Below are 22,965 nucleotides of genomic sequence, written 5' to 3' on the forward strand. Positions count from 1 at the left end.
AATGCAAAGCATTTCTACCTCAACTCCAGGACTCCATCAACTGTCTCTCTGTAGCTTTAACTGTTTTATTTGTCATTTCATAGATCTGTATAATGTTGCAGCTATAGCTCTCTTCCACTGAGAGTGATCTCTACTGATTTTTTTTTTTTTCTGCAGAAAAGCCTCTTACAAAATGCTTCCTGCAACTAAGATTGCAAGGATTTTAGAAACCTTCCTGGCTTTTTAAGGAGATCAGGAAAAAAAAATCCAAGTCTACCAGTTCCTGGAAGAACTATTCCTTTGCTTAGAAACCCTTTCCTCGAGTTCTTTTCTGTCCTCAATATCTCAATTATTCTTTACACTTTCACCTCCTCTCCTAACCCACATCAGCCCTTAATCTTGAGCTAAAAATTTTTCTCTCTGGTTTCAGTGAAATTTTGCTGTTCAACCATCTCATGTACTTTAACATGTGGATTACACTTGTAATACTTAGTCATCTCCAAAAAGCCCACAGCCAAGACCAAGCTTATTAGTGAAATGCAACCTGCATTCTTTGGGCAGTGTTCATCACAAACTTCATTTTTATGAGAAACATAGTGAAGCTTGCTTAATAAAAACAAGAGAGATTATATGTTGCAATAGTCCAAGATGGTAAGAATCATTAAATTATGCAGCTAGCTTTAAAATCTCATGTTCTCATTTTAGGCATCCACTTCATCTTAATTTATTATATAATGCTATAATTATTAAATTAAATCCTTGAAGACAGACTCAGAGAAGATATCAGCCATCATTTAATTAAACCTACCTAGCTTAAAAAAAAAAAGGTAACTGAACAGGGGATGTAACTGCTCTAAGATCATCCATTTGGAAATCTCTGAGTCACAAAGGAAATGTATATTTTGAAGGGACCTCTCATTTGAGGTACCCATGTTTACTCTGTGATCTTCTAGGTGTGATGCTAAAAGGTAATGAAATGGCTTAAATGTAGGATGCAGAAAAAAGAAGGACTAAACCCAAGCATTTTGAGAATTTTGTGTGTGTGTTTAAGGAAAAATCCAAGGAGAATAATAAGATTTTTGCATAAGTATTCAATACATTGTGGACTTTCACCTCTGCATATGTGGAACATAGCTCACCTATTTTTCGGTAGGGAATAATTATTATGACTATATTTTCTAAGCCAAAGGTAATGCTACTCAGCCCAATTTATAAATACGGAGACTGAGGCTCAGAAAAGGTAGCTCACTTCCCAAAGGTCACACAAATGATTCATAGCAAATCCAGGAGATCATTCCATTCTCTCCCTCTGACTCCAAAGCTTGTACTCTTAACTTGCAAAGTAGAGTATACCATGTATACTTACGAATGGAGAAATAAACTTGTTGGAAAAAAGGAAACATGATACTTGGATTTGACATTGTTTTAGAAAATATGTAGTCTCTGGTTTTATGTGTAATGGTCAGTTGTTAAGCTATGAGAAAGGAATAAGTTGAAAACTGATAATGATTTGGGTTTCATTTGCTCTGAAGCCTGGTAAAGCTGATGAAATAATCCTTCTAAGACAAATTAGTCATAGACTTAAGACATAATAATATTTTCAAATGCTCCAACGGTTTTTGGAGGTCTTCACACTTCAGTGATAGGTGATATTTCTCTTTCTAGAGAAAGTCTTGGGATAAAGATTCCTGTCTTAAGTTGCTCCCTTACCCTTTCTGCCTTGGTCTCGAAAGAGACATTTGGGGTCTATTCATTTTACGTAATCGGTGACCTTGTGGACACTCTTAAGATAATAATGATGACAGAAATGACATATGGTATTTGAGCTTTAAGAAGTGGGGGTTGGCAAAATCATAGTCTATTGGAGATGAAAGCTGGTTTGCTTTCCCTAGTAATCTCTTGCACAGTATGCTGGCTGAAAGAGAGAGCCTGAGACCAATCCTGTTTAGGAAATACTTGTTAACATTTTTGGAACTGGCAGAGGACCTCCTTGTTAAACTGGAATTTTCTCCATCTGTGGTTTTCTGTTTATTTCTATGTAATTCCACACAACAATGGTAAGTTTAAAAATCAGGCAACATATCATTTGAGTATCCTAGTTTTATGCAAATATGGATGGTATGATGTTAAAGGAATGTAGATTACTCCTGAAAAATAAAATGAAATCTAAACATTCCCAAAACAACTTTAATCTAATCTGCAACCCAGACCTCATTCCCCTCAGCAATCCCGTTTACAGCACTTTGTGACTTGGAAAATCCCAAGAAAGGCCCATGAAAGCATCATATGCTAAGTGACTGCTTTGGGTGGCCAGACATCTTCATGTTTATTTTCTTCATAACTCTTTCTCACCATCAGTGAATGTGGCAGGAGAGACATCACTGTCCCCATTTCATAGAATAAACAAATGAAGCAGAGATGTTAATAACATATCCAATGATCATACAGCAAATGGCAGCAGGATTTGACTCTTAGATTGCTCAATTCCAAAGCCCAACCTCCTTTCACTTTGCACCACAACACTCTGCATTTCATTAATATTGCTAGTGACTATTCTACACTTGTCTCCTTTTGGAAAAATGAGTGTACAGCTCTGTAAAATTTTGGATAAGAGAATAGGCAAGGTAAGATAAAGCCATTTATAGGCTCAACTAGAGATTTCATAAATAGCCACAATTGACAGATTTCACTGTGGACAGATGGCAGTTTTGGCTAAGAGCAGCTTGATTCCTCGAAGGTAATTCTGTGCCACAGGTGTTAGTCTCTCCTACACTTATTTGGGCTGGCTCAGCTTGGAGTGGTATGGAGGACTCTTCTGGCTTGATGTGAATCTTAATATTTCACAGTGGCAGAACTGAAATGAAAGGAAAAGTAATACACTTTATGTACTCTTCCCTCTTTTAAAAAATATTGCCACAAACGGACTTAGAATATAGGTTAAAGAGAAATACCCTTGGAATTCCTATCTTCTCTCAGGGATTATTGATACTTGTGGCCAGCACAGACCCAACTTATTTTGAGATCATATGTACAGTTGCTACACGGATTATATTTTAGGCTTGAATTAAACTCATTTTTCTTTCCAAACAGTCCCAAATCTACTTGGCCAAGCACCTTTCCGTTTTATATTCTTGTTTATTTAGAGGAAATATAGTCCATATGTTTCACATTCATTTACACTGAACTCATCAAAATGTTATTTGGCAATGGGTATTTGATGTCCCCTAGAAGAGTCTTGAGGTACTTTTGATAAGATTTAGTTCCATAACCAGGAAATAATGTTATGTCTGGAGAGAAACATAGTTCCCAAAGGGCCCTGGGTCAGTTCAAAGCTCCGCTGAAAATGGTTATGGAAGGCTGAGTTTTGGAAGTGTATTTTTGTATAATTCACTACTCTCCAAAGCTGCCAGTGGAGACTGCTGAATATGGGGTGTTGGGCTCTCAAAGCAGCTTGGTTTACTGGCTATTGTGCAGCCACAAATGAACTGATTGATAGACAAATTATTCTATTTACCCAAATGTGTAATGACATGTTTTAAACACTATGAGCTCTGCATACCTAGTGGAACCTTAAAGATTTGATGGTATAAAAATTAAAAGCACATGACAAAGTGGTAAGTAATGTTAATAACATTATTGGTAATATGTCAAGGGCTCTGTATAGTATATAAAATAGTATCTATTAATATTTGAAAATATATTTAAAATATATATTTAAAAATAATAATGTGAATATATCAGTAGAAAAATAGGCATAAGATAGAAGGAAACACACACAAACATAAAGCACACAGGTGAATATATTCATGTATATGAAACTTACATGTGCAAAAATCCTTCAGTTTTATTAATAGTAAAGTACATGAAAATTAAAACAACAATACAATTTTATTTTTACACCAGCAAATTGATGAAACGATGTTAAAATATTAAATTCTACCAAGGGTTTTTGGATAATCTGTTCCTTGAAGGGTAAATGGGTATGATTTTCCTGGAAATGCATGTAACAATGCTATGAACTCATTCTTAAAAGAGTTCATGCCTTTTGATGTAATAATTTTACTTCTAGGAATATATTCAAAGTTTTCGAGAAAGATTTACATGCAAAAGTGTTTATTGTATTGCTGTTTTTAATAGTGAAAATAAAAATGTCAACATTTCTAACAACAGAGTTAAATAAATTATGGTTAAATAAATTAGGGTACATTCCATAGGCCATTATTCATCCACTAATGCCCCATTACAGAGTTCAGTGTCATGGGAAAATGCTATTTATATAAGTGAGAAAGAAAATGGAAAACAAAACTCTACTATACATTCCCAGTTTTGTAAAAACAAAACCAGACATGCAAATGCAGGAAAGGAGATTTTTAAGCGAAACCAGTCATTATTGCTTGGTGGTGAAAGTGTATGTGATTCTAATTTTCTTCTTTATACTTTCTGCATTTTAGGAATGATAAATATATATTAACTTTATAATTATAAAAATAATAAATATTTCTTATAGTAGTAGAATTCTTTGCATTTTCAGTAGGTGAAAGCAGCAGATGCATCAGAAACTGAAATGTTGATTTTGAGGCTTTGTGATGACCATCGAGTAACTGATTCATTTTTTTTTATCCTATATTCTCAGGGCTATAGCACATCATCTTTGAAAAATAGTTTATGCATGGAATTTACTATCCTGTCTTCATATAAAAATGATAGTCCAGAAGAAAAAAAATTCACTCTACCTCGTCAGTTATATAATCTGGTTGGGAATTTCTTTAGATACTTTGCTCTGTAATTTGAAGGGAAATTTTTCTTTTAAAAGCCAGTTATCTTAAAGAAAACATCTTTTCAGAAGGCATTTTTCCCATGAGTTTAGATTTGATTGGCTTGATTTATCTACCTCATTAGGTAGAAGGGAGTTTGGATGCACCACATAAGAAGATGTGATTGAGGAATCAGAAACCTATTAAAAATATAATCTAGTCTTGAGAGATAGTGTCGTGTGTGGTATGAGTGAAGACCTGAGATTGCATTTTAGTTCTGCCACCTAGCATGTGTGTGAGCTTGTGCAGTCACTTTATAGCTCTTGTCTCGTCTACCTTAAAGGGCTCTTATAAAGAATACATGTAATATTACACGTGAGTTATTATCATCAGACAATCTATGGATGATCGCACTAGAAACTGGACTCTCGTCTAACCAGAATATTGGTGAGTTGGGGGCCTAAAGTGTCATGGTAGAAGTTATCCAATAGTCAACTGAAATTTCCACTACAGGCCTTCACAGATGTCCCTAGAAGTTTTAACTGAAGCCTAAAAAATATGAATGTTGTACTTTTGTTTGCTGGTGGCCATACTCTTTAATTTCTCTGAAAACCCCAAAGAACAAATTTTCTTTAAAATATATTTATTTCTCATGTATTTACAGTAAACTATGAAAAGAATAAAACGTATTTTCATAAGCCACACATTTATTTATTTTATAATCACATCACATTTGTGTGCACCATAATTGGAAAACAAATCAATAACTGAAATATAATATTCATGAAAAGACCTTTATAAGCTCTTTTATAATGTGTTAATAGTTTTGAAACATTAGAAAAGGGAACTTGGAAGGACCATGTTCTCAGAGGGAGGAGTTCTTAATGGATGGACTGGAAGAGAGGGATCCTCATTAGACGGTGGAGTCTCTGTTTGGAGAGAGCAGTTCACAATCATGTGCCACAGCAATAGACTTTAGATGGCCTGGTTAGAGAGAAACTAAGAGCAATCAGTTTCAATTCATGAAGTGACAAGGACACTTTTGAAAAATAATTTAAAACATTTTTTCTTGCTAGCAGATTGGAAAAAAATGAAGGTCAGAAACTCTCATGAATACTGGGGCAGGCCAGATGTAGAGGAAAAATGATGACCTTTTATCATTTTAAAAGTTAAATTTAGGCTTCTTAATGGGAAATTACTATTTATTTCATTTTTGCTCTTATTTAGGCATTATCTTTTTTATAATAAGAAAGTATACGCTGTGTTGTTTTCTTAATAAAGACTATCTTTTATCTTTAAAAAATATACAGACACGCGTTTGTTTTATTCTATTAAAAAACTGAGTGCCCAGTGGACAAAGGACATCCTAGCCCATTATAAAATTAGTAAGCTTCCTTAGTATTTTAGTCCAGAGGCTATTAGGTAGGGCTGAGAAAGACTGGCTTCTGTATTGGAAGGTGAGGTTGGGGAGTTGATGGTGGGGAAAGGCTGGCATGAGAAATCTGAGCCTGAGTAAGATGGAAAGGACATCCATATGGGATGGGAAACTGTGGCAGTGACAGGAGATTGGATATATGTGTTGGGATATTGACCCAATAAGTAAATAAGATAATGGGAGCCAGATTTCACACTATTTAAGGAGAGATTTGTACATTTGGAAAAGGAGAAAAATGAAAGAACCAAGTGATATTAGATCAGAATTGGGGTACTGGTAAAAAGTCATTGTTTTGAAGGGGAATAGAGAGATAGATAGGCATAGAGAAATAATTATAGATCTAAATATGTGTGTGTATCTAAATATAGGTCTAATTAACGTGTGCGTATATAAATATAAATATAGATCTAAATATGTGTGTGTGTGCATACACAAACACACACACACACACACTTCCTAGCTTTGACTGCTCAAAAAGCCCTAGAGCAGTGACATCGTAATCACGATGAGCACACATAGAGGCCAGACCTTGATTCCCAAACACCATTCTCTACTAAATGCAACCATGGTTGTTTGGAGAAATGGATAATGCCAGGACTGGGTGAGGGAAAGTGCAAGAGAAGCCTGGAAAATCTTTGTGTCCCAGGATGTAAGGAAGTACTCAAAAGGTGATGGGAACACAGAAGCCTCTTTGAAGGGGCTCACACAAATCTGGAATAAGTTGAGCTTCTAAGTAGATAATGTTAGCAAAGAATTATAATCCATTCAACAAAACAGAGTTCATGAGTTCATACTACTGTAAATAAATTATTGCATAAATAAATCGGGAGAAGTGAATGCTGGACTAATAAATGTAGAAGGAATAATTGCAGTAGAAAATCACCATTTAGCAGCCATAATAATTAAACCAAGAAACATCTATGGGTATTAAAACTAAGTGAGTAGAAGTTTGATGATAAGATATTTACATAGTCTAAAAGAGGTATATTTTGTGAAATATTTATGTGTTAAGGAAAAAAAGGAGAAACTTTGGAGAAACCAGGCAGATAACATCTTAATCTAGTTATCACAGTTAACTTACCAGAAAAGAGACAAAAACCAATTGTGACCATTTGATTGGAAGACATGGAAGAACTGAGCATCATTCTGAGAGATTCCTGCCAACAACATATAACCTGAATCTAATTATGACAAAACATCAGACAAACTCAAATCGAGAGACAGTCTACGCATAACTGGCCTTCTACATTCAAAAGTGTCAAGGTCATCTATGATAAGGAAAGACTGAGGAATTATTTTGGACCAAAGGAGACAGAAGACACTAACAACTAAATGTTTAAATCTGCATTGGATCCTTGTGCTCTAAAGGATGTTACTGGGAAAAATTGGCAATAATTAAATGGGGGCTGAGAGTAGGTGGTAATGACATATCAGTTTTAATTTCCTTGTTTTGATGGTTGTATTGTAGTTATGTAGAAGAATGTCCTTGTCTGGAGGAAATTTACACTAAATTGTTGAGGAATTATAGGGCAGCATGTTGGTAACATATTCTGAAATGGTTCAGGAAAAAAGATTTTAGTATTTGTAATTTTAAAAATAATTTTGAGGCTGAGCCTGGTGGCTCATGCCAGTAATTTCAGCACTTTGGGAGGCTGAGGTGGGCAGATCACTTGAGGCCAGGAGTTCGAGATCAGCCTGGCCAACATGGTGAAACCCCATCTCTACTAAAAACACAAAAAATTAGCCAGGTGTGGTAGGATGTGCCTGTAATCCCAGTTACCTGGGAGGCTGAGGCAGGAGAATCTCTTGAACCCAGGAGGCAGAGATTGTAGTGAGCTGAGACTGCGCCACTGCACTCCAGCCTGGGCAACAGAGTGTGACTCTGTCTCAAATAACAATAATAATAATAACAATAATTTTGAAATTATTTTTAGTATGAAAAAAAGAATAAGAAGTGGCCCTGCCTTTGAGGAGACCACTGGATAGTAGAAAGTGCGAGATGATAAGATGACAAGAAGTCAGCAGAGCAGAGGGTGGCAGTCTAGTGACATATGCATCTGGAGCCAAATGGTGCATGTTCCCATTGTAGTTCTGTCACCACCAGCAAGAAGACCTTAGGGGGATGGCATAAAGGGAATGATAATAGTATAAATTCATAGGGTAATTATGAGGTGTACAGAGCACATGACATGTTCATAATAATTTATAGCTATTATTATTATTAGTTATCGGTGAATAAGCTCATGGTTATTTGTAGTCAGACAGCTACTTCTAAATTCTGGCTCTGCCACTTACCATGTGACCTTCAGCAAGTTACTAATTTTTATGAGGCTCAGGTACTTCATTTAAACTAGAAATAATAATCATTGTAATTATAGCCAGTAAAGAAACAGGGTGGTTGTGAGATTCAAATGAGATAATGCAAACGCTTAGCACATTGTAAGCACTTGATAAGTGTTAGTTATTGCTACACAAATATAAGGCCAAAATTTAATAAATGCTATAAGAGAAAAAGCATGTGGCAATTCTGAGAAGAAAAAAGCATTTGGGTGAAAGGGTAAAGAAAGCAGTAAATTGTAGGATATTCTCTGGTACAATTGGGATGCTATGACTAGAAGAAGGCAGTGCTATAGGAAAGGGGAAAAACCAGTGCGGTGGTCAAAGGAGAAAGAAGAGTCAACAACTATCTCTTATCATGAATGGGCAAAGTGTAAACACAAAGTGAGAGCTGATTTTGGGGAAAGACATTAAAGTGTCAGGGAGATGTTGGCAGGCAATGGAATTTGGCTTGAAAGAGGAGGAGACTGGAGCATGCATATAAATTGAGGTGACAATGAAATTCTGTGAGTGAATGAGGTTTCCAAGGAAGGACATTCCACAGAAGGAAGGAAGGAAGGAGTCAGGGCAGAACTTGGGAAAGCATCAACATTTAGGGAAGACAAAGGGGAGGTGTGAGAGTGTGGGAGATGGAAGAGTGAGATGATAGAGGTTGAGAGAGATAGTTGGTGAATGAGTCAGGAAGGTGCTAGTTCAGAGGCAGAAAAACCCAGCTTGGTTCAGCAAAAAAGGCCAAGAGCTTGAGAAGAATAAAGACTGGGAAAAAGGTATCATATTGTTAGGTGGTTAATTGGACCCTGCTGAGTTACAAGAAACTGGAGAAATGAAATTTCAAGAAGTTAGGTGACAGAGGAATGAGTATCTGGGTAAAGAAAGCAGGAGATTTTTCTTGAGGATACTTTAACAGCCAAGGCAGATTTATCATTAAGCAAATGAGGCTTCATTCAGGCCCTTTAACTTCCCAGATCTTTCCCAGGCCCTAGGACTTGTCCTAGCAATGCCTTCCCATAGTCATGTGATCTGTGAAACTTACATATGTAAGATATTTAATTACTCTGAGGGGTAGGAACACTTTCTCCTCAGGCTGTCCTAAATGAAAAGTGGAACGCCTGCTTGGGATTCAAGCATCAGCTTAGAGAACTAGAGTTAAGGCTTAAGAGTCTCTGCTGTGTGGTTTGCATATGGTAGTTAACATATAGTTAAATTATTGCTAATAGTCACAGGAATTCTTCCTCCACCCACAGGGCCAACTCACCCAGCATTGACGACAATGTGGCATGTCATTTGACATCGGGCATTTGGAGAAATGTAGGTAGTGGAGGAGAAAAGGTTTGAAATGAACAGAGCCAGAGCTAGTATGTGGAAAGTTCTCCCAATCATGAGATGTGTAAAATTACAAGTAGACGATCTGGTTCTTGTCAAGACCCAATCAGAATGTGAATTCTCGCCTATCAGATAAGATAACCTAAGATGCATAATATACCACCATCATGAGAAATCAACGACAAACTGGTTAATGGGTGTTGTCAGTTCAAAGAAGATTTAAGATTAGTCACAGCACAAGAAAATTTGAAATATTTTGAAATATTTCAGCTCAGATATGAAACTTGATAAGAGATTTTGCAAATTGAAAAAAATTTCTACAACCTTATTTATTATCAATAATGAAATAGGAAGTTAAGACGTTTAAAAACTATAAATGTATAAATATTTTAATTAAATATACTGGATAAAAGATTGAATCCTTGCTAAATAAAGACGCAAACTAAGAGAATGCAGCTAAAAAACAGAGGAAGATGTTAGAGGCCAGGCAGTTAATAAAATATTACATTATTTTGTAGATTTTGTGATGTTTGTGGTATTTGTTCATTTTTTAAAAAATGATACTTTATTGCATCTTTTCCTTATTCTAAATAAATATTCATTTGCATCTATTTTTTAAATTTGTGTATTTAAATTCTTTACCTTAAAGAACCTCTCCTCTCCCCCACCCCCAACTGTATCAGCTTTGGGCCCTTCAAAACCTGAATCCACTCTTACGTAATGGAAGTAGCAGTGCTTCTTGCCAGGAGTGTATTCAGGCTTGAATAGAGTTAGGATGTCAGCTTTGGGCATGGTGGGATATTAAATATTTCATTATTAGCAATTTTTAGGATAGGGATGACCTGAGCCTTTTGTATGCAGAGGGAAGATGCTGACTGTAAGAAAAAAAAATACTCATGTAATAGGGATACTTTTTGGAACAGGTCTTACAAAAATGGAAATGAATGGGTTAAGACAGAGTGAAGAGAATGGCTTTCAAAGGCAAGTTCAGATAGAGAGCTGCGAAGGAGGGAAGAGGGAAAGTGGATTTTGTGGAGGGGTGTGAGGGAGCTTTATTTCTGTGGCCTTAATGTTCTAGTTCATGTGGAGGCCAGGCTATCAACTCAAGTCTCAGGGGTGGGTATTTTTAGGGGTTTTCTGAGCCTGAGAAGGTCACTCATAACTATTTTGCAAAATGAAACTGTTAAATATAGTGATGGGCCTGCTCTCATTTTCTCAAACTCTACCCAGTCATCCTAAGATACTGTACCCAGATACCCTGCTGCAGACTTGGCAGTGACCGTCTCAGATGAAAAGCGAGTTCAGAGGTAATGCTATTCTAGTGTCAGCATGATCAGAGTATACAACTGAAGTAATCACGTAAGCTTAGTGAGAAGAATGTCGAGTGGTGAGCTTGAGTTGTTGCCTAAAAAAAAAGAAACAACAATGTATTTATACATGGCCTTACTCCACACAGGATTTAAGGTAGCTTATAAGAATGCATGCAATAAAATAGCAAGATGTGGTCCATAAATAAAAAATCAAGGCTGGAAAAAGCATAAAATATAAATAAGAAGACTTCAGATGTGGCTTGTCACTGGTCTTCAAATAACTGAAGGGTTGTCATGTGGAAGAGCATTTTGGGATATTTGGTATGTGGGTTCGAGAACATGAGGGTATGTGTGTTGTAGTCTGTTTGGGCTGCTATAACAAAATACCATGAACCGAGTGGCTTATAAACAACAGAAATTTATTTCTCATATTTCTAGGGACTGGGAAGTCCAAGATCAAGGCACCAGCAGTTTTGGTATTTGGTAAGGGCCTGCTTTTTGTTTGATAGATGGTGCCTTCTAGGTGTGTCCTTACACGGTGGAAGGGACAAGGCAGCTCCCTGGGGTCTCTTTTATAAGGGCACTAAGCCCATTCATTAGAGTTCTGACCTCATAACCTAATTACCTTCCCAAAGCCTCATGACCTCATATCAGTACCTTCAGAATTAGGATTTCAGGGTATAAATTTTGGAGTTCAAAAACATTCAGACCATAGCTGGTATGTGTGGTTACAGTAAGGCAGACATCAATGCAACATAAGTCAGAACTTTCTAACAAGTGCAGCTGTTCCACAGTGGCACAGATGTCATGAGCTCCTTCTTTATCAGAGGAGGCATTTAAACAGAACTAGGTAAGCTCCTTTCTGGTCTCCTGTGGAAGCCAGGAGATGCAATGGGTAAAGACTGGCCTCTGACATACCCTTAGGATCTGGATTCTAATGACTGGGTGACACGAATTGTTCTCAACATTGCCCTATAAAACATGAACTATTCTGAAATGCTCCACACAACCATAAAAACTTGTCAGTAGCCATTCTGAGCACCTCTATGTCCTGTAGCGTTGTCACCCACCTTTGAAATGTCACTGCACATTGTAAACCCAAAATTTCTGAGGCAATATGAGTCAGCTACATATGGGAGGGGAGGTGGAGAGAGAGCTGGGTGGGTTTTATCTACCCATCATGCCCCTGCTTTCTGGGCCACCATTCTGTAGTTTGAAGAGCTAGTGGATTCCATTCCCTTATCATTCAATAACAAATGGCTATTGTTCTGCATCCTATGTCAGGCCCATGTTAGATCCCTGCAAGCAGAACAGTGAAAAAGCAGACATGGTCCCTGTTTTCAGAGGGCTTGTTGCTTCATGGGAAAAAAATGACAGTAAAAATAATCACACATGTATATCCTACAAATTGTCACATGCATGATGAAGAAAGAAAAGAGTATTCTAGGAGAGAGGATAGCTGTAAGACCTGATATCGCATGAACAAAAACCATCTTTACTGAGGTCAATTAAGTAGGGAAAGGTGGGGGTTCAGATGGAGAGATTTCAGGCTGAGGGGACGACGTGCACAATATGAGGAAGCACAGAGCGTTTGGGGAATGGCCCGAAGGCCAGAATGGCTGAGTGAAACCTAGAGAATGGTGATCCAGTGATGAAAGCAGCGTGAGCAGTTCAGGAGAGAGGGTCCAGGCTGTGCTCATAAGCAAATTCAAGGACTTTTATCTTTACCATGATGGTGCTGAAACTCTTAGGGGTTTTACCAGGGGAGCAATATGATAATACTGGTGTTGTGTTTTGTTTTCTTTTTCTATTTAAAAAAATAAAATCACTTTAGCTTTAGAGTAGAGACTGCAGTAGGGATTGGGGCAAGAATAGATGTAGGGAGATTACTGAATAGGCTACACTAGTGATCAAGTGACAAATGGTGATGTCTTGGCCAAGGGCAGTGGTGGCGAAGATGGAGAGAAGCAAATGGTTTCTCAAGGTGAGCATGGGATAAAAATGAACAGGATTTGGCAATGGGTGGAGGGGAGGTAAAGATGGAAAAGAAAAAGTGGCATCAAAGATGGCACCTAGAAACTGGACAGACTAAGTGTTCCATCCACTGATCAGGCATGTGAAGAAAGGGCTGGTATGAGACAATGGCTGGAGCAAAACAGAATTCCTCTGATCTTACCTGATTCGGGATTAGAAAAGGCAACCAGTTCAACTGATTCAAATTCAGTTCAATTCAGTTCAATTCAATCCTATCTGGTTCAATTGAAGTCACCTTCTGAAGCATCTACCAGACGAGCCTTTGTGAGTGATTCAGACAAATATAAAAAGCCCTCGAAGGGGTTGCATGATCATGTCTTGTACTAGGTTAGTGCCCAAATAACCAAAGCACCCCATGGAATGTGAGAAGTGCCTACAGGGAGAGATGGAATGCCACTGGACTACAGCGGCCAACTCCTCTCACCCCAGAGGGCTCGACTGACCTACAAAAAGAATTGGACTGACTTTATCTTAAAAGGGAGATAAGAGTCCATAGGCTGCCTTTGAGGTTAGTGGGCAATGAGTCACGTGGGTGTGGGAAACTCACAGTTTCCCTCCCTTGGTCTACACTGACCAAGCCCCAAGGACTGGAGCATGTACACTTGTTCTCAGCCCCGGCTCCCTCCCGGACTCCTAGCACTTCCTAAAAGATCCTTTGCTTGTGTCTTCATCTCCTCAGATAATAACTACTCTCTAATTATCCCATCTGTATTTTACAAGAGCTAATTAGAAAGTGTCTGATAGCCTGGGAATTTTCTGACAAAGATAGTGCACAAATCTAGTCTGTGTATCTGGGGATGATGCTTCTAGCCACATCACTATTTCTGGTTACAAATGGAAAGTAGGAGCCCGCACCTCCTCTCTCCATCTCCAGCCTTGTCAGACTCATTCACACCACTTCCCACTGACCCCTAGGTGTCCATCTCCCACTCTCCTCCCAACTCCACTCAGAATCTCAGTGTAAATACCATTCTCTAAATGCAAATACTTCCGGGAGAATTCTTATGCTTTTATTTAATTCTGGATTTTAATAATACTAATTAATGCTTGTACACCTCATTCCATTTTCAAAATGTATTCCTTTACATATTTCATTTAATACTCACACAATCTTGTGGGGCAAATATCCTTATAACAGTCTTCCCCAGAGAGGCTAAGCTATTTACCCAAAGCCAGAGCACTGTGCAGTGGCTGAGCGTGAGACTCATTTCATTCTCTCTCTGTTCAACCAGTTGTTTTCTTCTGGTTAAAGCAAACAAATCTGTGTCAGGAGGAGAGCTTGAAGATGTGAGCAGAGAGGATTTTTTTTATTATCTCTTGAAATCATAAATATAAGCAGCTGTCAATTTCTCCCCATTTAATGGTAGTCTCGTTGTCAGCACAGTGGCTAAGAGTACATGATGTTGAGGAAATAGGCCTATATTTCAATACTGACCTTCAACCTTGTTCTATATGACTTTGAGCAAGTAGTTACAAACTGGGACAGTATTAGTTACACAAATGTATTCACCTCCTAGGTCATAGGTTTATTGTGAAGAACAAATGAGTTAACATATATAAGCAGTAGTTTCTGAAACATAGTAAATACTTAAAACATATTTGTTTCGTGGGGTTGTTATTTTTCTATTCTGGGGCTCAACTTCCTTTTTGACCTCAGTCTGAACAGGGGAGGTGAATAACTGAAGTGCTTCATGCTGCAGTTTGACGAGAAATGACTGACTAAAATATTGTGTTGAGAAGGATTCTGAGCTTTGCTTTGGGCTCAGCTGAAATGAATAACTGCTCCTCTGTGTGTGCTGCATAATGATGCCCTTTTCTCCAAAGCTGTTTGCAGGGCCTGCCACAGTCCATGCCTTTGCCTCTCAGTTTCACTGTCTGCCTTAGGCATTTACTCAAATACTTTTGTCGGGACTAGTCCAGCATGTTCAGACTAAATGTAGTTTCCAGCTCACAGGGGTACTGCCTGCTTGGGTGAGAGCAAAAGAATTTAATGAATAGGAGCTGTGTATGGATGGGCTCTAATGAGAAGGGTTAGCAGGCCAGGGATTAAAAAATAACTACACTGCACCCACTCTGGGTGAGCCAACCCATGATGTATATTTCCGTCTAAATAAAATACATTCATTTTGAAGACCGCAAAATAGCTGTAACTTGAGATTCCCACAAATGCTTGGAAAACTGTCAGTCCTTTCTGAGTGGCAGTAGATAGAGAAGCAAGAATGCCAGTAAGAAATGTGAGATGGATTCTGAGAAACAGGGCCTGGATTAGCCTTCCAAGAAGCTAGCATTCTTTAGCACTGATCTAGCTTTCCAGTGTTTTGGGGATAGTATTTTCACGAAGCTTACTGATTAAACATTTGCTGATCTCTCTCCTGGAAGAATTACGGAAATACAATAATTATTATGAATGGTCTCTTAGAGCTGGTCTAATCAAAGATTCCATTCTGTGATCTGAAGAGAATTCTAACAGTGTGCTGTGTTTTTCTTTTTCTTCTACCAAATTTATCAATGTCTTGGGTCATTATTTGCCTGATCACAACAACATACATTCATGAATATGTATCAGCTAAAATCTGCAATTTTATGTGTTAATTTGCTCATGTCTTTAGGTGTTTATAGCAATTAAATAAGACCTTGATAAATTTGGAGGAAATGAAAAAGCTTTGATATTATGAATGCTTATGTGGTTGAATTGCAGGCACTGAGATAAATTATGTTTTGTGCAACTATTAATTCATTGATTAGCTTATTAGATATTTTTCCATTTAGTTATGTGTCTTCTTAGGAAATAAGTAAGAATAAGTTCTTGACTGCATTGTTTGGCCTTCCGGTGTTCATTTTGGCTTATGAATGCAACCAATCCTTATCTTGGCTAATATGAATATAAGTGGGCTGTCTTGTTGGGGATTTATCAGGGAGGTATAGAAATTTATTTGTAGTGAATCAGGGCCACCACAGGGAGGGGCAGGTAGAGAGGGGTTCAGTGACATAGAGGTCACCAGTGGAGAGGAGACCGGTGACCAAGGGCTCTGGCTGCCTGACAAGGTAAAGCTAGGAGTAGCAACAGCCCTGTAGAACATGGTAGTGGGAATTCCAGTGGGTGCTGTTCCAAAGGCAGGGCTTGGTAGGGCAGGGATTTGGAGTGGATGCCAGAGAAGATGCATCATCCTGGGAACTGGGATGTGCCAGGGTGGAAATGGTACTGGGGCCCAGAGGAGTGAAAGTGGTGACAATTTGGTCACAGCCCATACTTCCAGGAAGGGATGGAGATGAGGCCACCAGATTTAGCAAATAAAAATACAGGATGTTCAGTTAAATTTAAATTTCGAATAGACGAAGAACGATTTTAGTGTGAGTGTGTCCCATGCAATATCTAGATATATTAAAAATTTACTTGTTGTTTATCTGAAATTCAAATTTAACTGGGCATCCTGTATTTTATCTGCAAACCTTAGTGTGTGTGGATGTGTAGGAGGGAAACTGGTCAGCACTTGTGTACTTGGGGAAGCCTCACTGATCTGGGGATGATGGAGGGATTGGCTGTGGGGAGTCAGGGGAAGCAGAAGATGCAGCAGGATGGTTAGTTTGTGTGTGTGTGTGTGTGTGTGTGTGTGTGTGTGTGTGACAGAGAGAGAGAGAGAGAGTGAGAGAGAGATAGACTAATTTTACGTTCGTTTTAATACTCATTTATTTTTATAATTTCTCATTACTTTTTTGTTGTTGTTGTTTTGTTTTGCAAGAACCAGTTGCACTTGGCTTGTGTCAAAGACAGGATATTTGTTGGTTTGTAACATGAAACTATCAGACCTATGTGTGCCCAGAATGATGACGTTCCATTAAGAATGAAAATTTTAGGCTGGGCGCGGTGGCTCACACCTGTAATCCTAGCACTTTGGGAGGCCGAGGCAGGCGATCACTGAGGTCAGGAGTTCGAGACCAGCCTGACCAACATAGAGAAACCCTGTCTCTACTAAAAATACAAAATTAGCTGGGTGTGGTGGCACATGCCTGTAATCCCAGCTGCTCGGGAGGCTGAGGCAGGAGAATCACTTGAACCTGGGAGGTGGAGGTTGCAGCGAGCCGAGATCGCCCCATTGCACTCCAGCCTGGGCAACAAGCGTGAAACTCCATCTTAAAAAAAAAAAAAGAATGAAAATTTAAATCCCCCAAAATGGTTATCTAGATAACACTGAACACATGAATACTCAGAGACATTTGGATGATGGGTGTCCTTTGCATAAAAAGCCACATGACTGACAGTATTTTTCCATTTTTATTCAGATATTTTTGAAATAATGTAGACAGCCAACAGGCTCACCTCCAAGAGAGAATACATAATCATTGAGGTGGGAGATTTTCAAAACTACTTCTTATTTTTTTCCAGTTTATGTGATTTGTTTTCATTTCTTCAAATCATTTTAGTGATCTACCCCATCGCCTTCCCAGTGCACAGCTCACTATCTGGCACATAGCAAATATGAAATAAATTCTCTTAAAATGATAGATGGATAAATGAATGCATTATTCTTAAATCATTTATCCTCCAGTACAGAAATTATACTAGGGCAATGAGGAACTATTTGTTTAGAAGAGAACAGACATCTATTGAGTGTGCACTATGAGATAGAAACTGGCCAAGACAATATGTGTGTGTATACACACACACAGACACACACACACAAACAAACACATAAGTATATATATATATACTTTTACAGCCACCTTGTCCTATGGTTTGAATGTGTTCCCTAAAAATTTTATGTTGGAAACTTGATCCCCAGTGCCATGATGTTGGAAGGTGGGACCTCATGGGAGGTGTGTGCATTGTGGGGTGGATCCCTCATAAATGAATTAACACTGTTATCACAGGAGTGAATTCATTATAAAAGGCGAAATTTAGCCTCTTCTTGCTCTCTCTCCATTGCTTTGTTTGCCCTTATGCCACAGGATGACACAGTAGGAAGACCTTCACCAGAGTCTGGTCTCTCTATCTTGGTCTTCCCAGCCCCCAGAAGTATGAGAAATATGTTTCTGTTCATTATAAATTACCCAGCCTGTAGATTTTGCTATAGCAGCACAAAATGGACTGAGACATCATGGAAGTGAGCAGTAGTAGCCCCATTACACATTTGAGTAATACTCACAAGAGGATAAGTAAATTGTGAAGAGCCTTATTAATTAAGAAGTAGAGCTGAGCTATGAGCCTGCTATGAGTTGTTAGGACATCTCCATTGACTCTGGGTTGCCTTTCTGGACTTATCTGCAGTAATTGTTAATGTTTTGGGGGTCTCATATTATTTGAGAGTTTGATGAATGTCAGGGCCCTATTCCAGAGACATGAACATAGAAAAATATATTCTCAACTTTACAAGTAATGTAGGTTCATCATGAATCCCTGATGAATAACTCATCATTACAGAATATCAGATTTTTTTCACCTGGAGTCAGGACAAAAGATGAGAATCAGCTTGCAAGCAGGGCAGGCATAGCATACTTAACTATCCTATTCAGGAGGCTTCTCTTACTGGGGATAAAGGATCAAGTATCTTCTTTTCATACCAGGTCTTCCTAACCCTCAGGGAGCTCTTATGCTTCCTCCATTCTTAGTGGGATAACATACAGTCATGCCACATAATAATGTTTTGGTCAATGATGCATACACCGCGGTGGTCCCATAGATTATAATGGAATTGAAAGACTCCTATTACCTAGTAATGTGTTAATAATCCTGACCTTGTGTGGATCTAAGCTAATGTGTGTGTTTATGTCTTAGTTTTTAACAAAAAAGTTTAAAAAGTTAAAAGAATTAATAGAAAAGAGCTTATAGAATAAAAATATATAGAAAGAAAATATTTTTGTACAGATGTACAATGTCTTTGTGTTTTAAGCTAAGTGAGAAAGTTAAAAATATATGATGTTTATAAAGTAAAAAGTTACAGTAAGCTTAAACTAATTTACTATTGAAGACAGAAATTAAAAAAATAAGTATAGCGTAGTCTAAATGTACAATGTTTATAGAGTCTGCAGTAGTGTATGGTGATATCCTAGGCCATCATATTCACTCACCACTCATTTGCTGATTCACCCAGAGCAACTTCAAGTCTTGCAAGCTCCATTCATGGTAAGTGCCCTATACAGGTTTACCCATTTTTATATCCTTTATACAGTATTTTTACTGTACCTTTTCTACATGTAGGTATGTCGGGATACACAAATACCGATTGTTGTGTTACAGTTGTCTACAGTGTTCAGTATAGTAACATGCTGTACAGTTTTGTAGCCTAGGAGCAACAGGCTATGCCAGATAGTCTAGGTGTCAGCTGTACAATCTAGATTTGTGTTAGTACAAACAATGTACTACGATGTTTGCACAACAATGAAATCACCTAAGGACACATTTCTCAGAATGTCTTCCCATAGTTAAGTGACATATGACTGTGGTTCTATTGGTAAATCTATTCTGGTTTAATATTCAACCAATGTAGATTTTACAATTTTTACTTAGCTTTAATATTCAACAAATGTAGATTTTACAATTTCTACTTTGCTTTATTCAGTGATTAGAAAATTACTCAATAATAGTCACTTAAATAAATTATGTGTCAGGTGCTTGGGGCACAGCAGTGAATAATTCAAATACAGTTTCCACCCAGAGGTGCATTCCTCATGAAATAGAAGAAACCTGAGCTTCAGGTCCCCTTGCTAGCACAGCTCCTTCCAAGGTTCTGGGAGATGCCTTAGGATGCATCCACATGATCATATATTTTTTGGTAAAATATACAAAGTAAGGTATTTTTGTATTGTTCTTGAGAACCAGTCTCCTTCCTACACTGTAGAAGCTGCAGGCACCACAGAACCTTCATCTGCCCCATCACTATCCTCATGGAGATTAGAGTCTAGCATTGAATAAGTGATCACAGGAGTGAGGGGTTTGGCGTTGGAAGGATAAATTAAGAGATTTGGTCTTTTTGAGGGTCAGTAAAGGTTTCTTGGAGAAACTGACATTTAAGCTGAGACCTGAAGGCTTCTTTTTAAATTTTTGTTTTTTGGCATGGGAGTAGCTGCCTCATCAGGCGGAGGGAATTGTGGGTGCCAAGGCTCTGGGCAGGGCTGAGAGAGGGCAGGGCTGGTTTGAGAGCCTGAACTGGGTACCTACAGTTAGCTAGCTGAGCCTAGCTGGTGAGCGGAGACTAATGAAGCATTTTGAATGTTATTCTAAGGACAATGGCGTGCTGCTGAAAGGGAGTTACATAATCAGATTTGCATTAAAAAACCAAAAAAACACCACTCTAGCTGTAGGGTGGAGAATGAATTTTGTTTTGTTTTTACCCTCCAGAAACACCACCTGGAACACAGCTGTGACTTGATAAACAAGTGAAATATTCTTTGGTGTGGTGAGGGGAAAACAAATTTCTCAAAGGACACGCACCATGGTGTATGAGAGGACACTGGAGCCCAGCCAGCATCTGACATGCTGAATTCAAAGTGCAGGTGAAAGTAGGACAACTGATTCACAAGCTGGGATGCCTGTGTTGTTGTTTGCCAGTGTGGGTGTGTGTGTTTTCCTGGCACCCTTCATTCATTCCCCAGCACAGTTGACATCAGGTTGGAAGCAATGAGTTCTGAGGGAGACTGCTAGAGGACCCAACTTGGAGAACCAACAATCTGCGATGAAGATAATGAAGATAAAGACAATGTCAATGTCAGCATCCAAAATCATAAGGATCCTTTAAGAAGCTTCCAGAGCAGAAGTGACTGTGCAAGAAGGGCCATTAAAGTCTAGGCAATGCACGACCAGGCGCGGTCGCTCACGCCTGTAATCCCAGCACTTTGGGAGGCCGAGATGGTTGGATTACCTGAGATTAGGAGTTTGAGACCAGCCTGACCAACATGGTTTCACCCCATCTCTACTAAAAAAAAAAAAAAAAAAAATACAAAAGTTAGCCAGGTGTGGTGCTGCACACCTGTAATCCCAGCTACTCTGGAAGCTGAGGCAGGAGAATTGCTTGAACCCAGGGGGCGGAGCTTGCAGTGAGCCGAGATTGCACCACTGCACTCCAGCCTGGGCGACAGAGTGAGACTCTGTCTCAAAAATAAATAAAATAAATAAATAAATAAATAAATAAAAAATAAAGTCTAGGCAATGCAGCAGACTGCAGACAAATGGATCTCCAGAGTTCATGAGCACTTGGCTTTTGTTACTCTCACCTCCTCCATCCTTTACCTGGTTCTATATCTGTCCTTTGGATCTTCCTGCATTTACCTTCCTGATTTTGCTCCTTAGTCTGGTTTTGTCCCAGACTTTACTCTCCTACTGCCTACTCTCCTGTCCCCAATGGTTCATAGTTTCTTACTATCAGGGAGAAACCCTGATGTTGACTTGGCCCAGCAGTAGTTCTGTCCGTGCAACTCTCTTGCATGGGCTGTGACAGGCAGACAGATGCCTCACTAATTAGATCAGCACAGGGGTCTGCGTACATTTAGTGTGGGGACTTCCAGCCCATCCTTGAGTGCACAAATTTAGTTCAGCACCATTCAGCTGCTGAAATTTGATGCAGTGGCCCTGGATGACCAACGAATGTGGTGATAATTCTAAATAGGGTGTATTCATTAAGTGAAGGAAATGTAGAATATGTTTTAGATGAAAAAGAAATTTTTATGTTTGGAGGGTTAAGATCAATCATCCATAAAACTAACTGATATATAACAGTTCATTTTTGATGATACCAGATAAATAAGGAGTGAAGACATTTTCAGAATTACAATGGCATTTATCTGCCTTCATTAAATTAAGCTCAGGAAACTAATGCAGACTCCAAATTGCCCACAGTCTAACACAGTCTCTGCATCTGGGGTTAACAAAATTAAATTTGGGAAAATCAAGAGTAAGGCTTTTAATGTTTCTACCACCTGTCAGCCTGGAAAGTTTTCTTAGTTTTTCTTTTTAGAGAGGTATTTGGGATTTGTGTTCCTGTCAACTTGAGAGAGGAATGGAGGAAGTCAAAGGGAAGAAGAGGAGCTGATGTTGCAGTCCGAGGGGAAGCAGGAGTGAGGGCAGGGAGCCCAGAAGAGGGTCAGGGTGAAGATGGGTGTGGGGAAGGCAGAGCAAACCAGCTGCTGCTGTCAACCCTGACCTATTTCCTGGAGCTCTGGGAGCCCTCCCATCCCTGCTCTCAGCAACAGTGATGCTGCCTTCGGGCAGCTGTGCAGCCAACCCACACTGAGTGATAGCTGTCCCTGTCATTTTCTTAAATGTCACCAGTGAAAGAGACATTTCCACCTCCCTGGAGTACACATACTCCACTTGTGGATAAGTGGACACTTGGTTCCATTTTTACAGCTTCCAAAAATTGGTCACAGATGACTCACAATTGTGTCGACTTCTCTGGTATGAGAAGCCATAGATGGAGGTATACAGAAATGATTTCTTAAAAAATGTAATGTCCTTTCTATGTGGCAGTAAAACATCTTTCCTGCCATTAGGAGAAATGTGTTCTTTGAATTATTTTCACAGCCATAAAGGCAGACCTGTGAAAGGCTATCTGCACTGGATAGTTCTCTGCTTTCATGGATTTTATTCAGAATCATCCATTCTTGGAAATGGTAGGGAAAGGGGAAATAAAAAGAGAACAAATATATGTTGGATTAGTTAGTATAAATCATAATTCATAAACTACAGTGTCCAAGCAATATTACCTTCCACATATTCTAGAATAGCTTGGTTCCTATTTTTGAGCCCCTGCCTGGTGCCAGTAACTTGTTTTCAGCTAATTCAGGGTTTCTGTCCCCATTT

The 22,965-nt window shown here is 38.7% G+C and overlaps 1 long non-coding RNA gene across 1 annotated transcript in view; it reads left to right on the plus strand.

The window, feature by feature from the left end:
* The window catches only part of LOC112132709 (uncharacterized), a 306,500-nt gene extending 285,181 nt beyond the window's left edge, over positions 1-21,319 (plus strand). Inside the window, exon 4 of the long non-coding RNA XR_002914425.3 lies at positions 20,509-21,319. This is a non-coding gene — a long non-coding RNA (uncharacterized LOC112132709). The remainder of the gene's footprint in view (positions 1-20,508) is intronic.
* Positions 21,320-22,965: the final 1,646 nt, after the last annotated feature.

Source organism: Pongo abelii, chromosome 2 (assembly GCF_028885655.2).
Source record: "Pongo abelii isolate AG06213 chromosome 2, NHGRI_mPonAbe1-v2.0_pri, whole genome shotgun sequence".
Classification (NCBI taxonomy): domain Eukaryota; kingdom Metazoa; phylum Chordata; class Mammalia; order Primates; family Hominidae; genus Pongo; species Pongo abelii.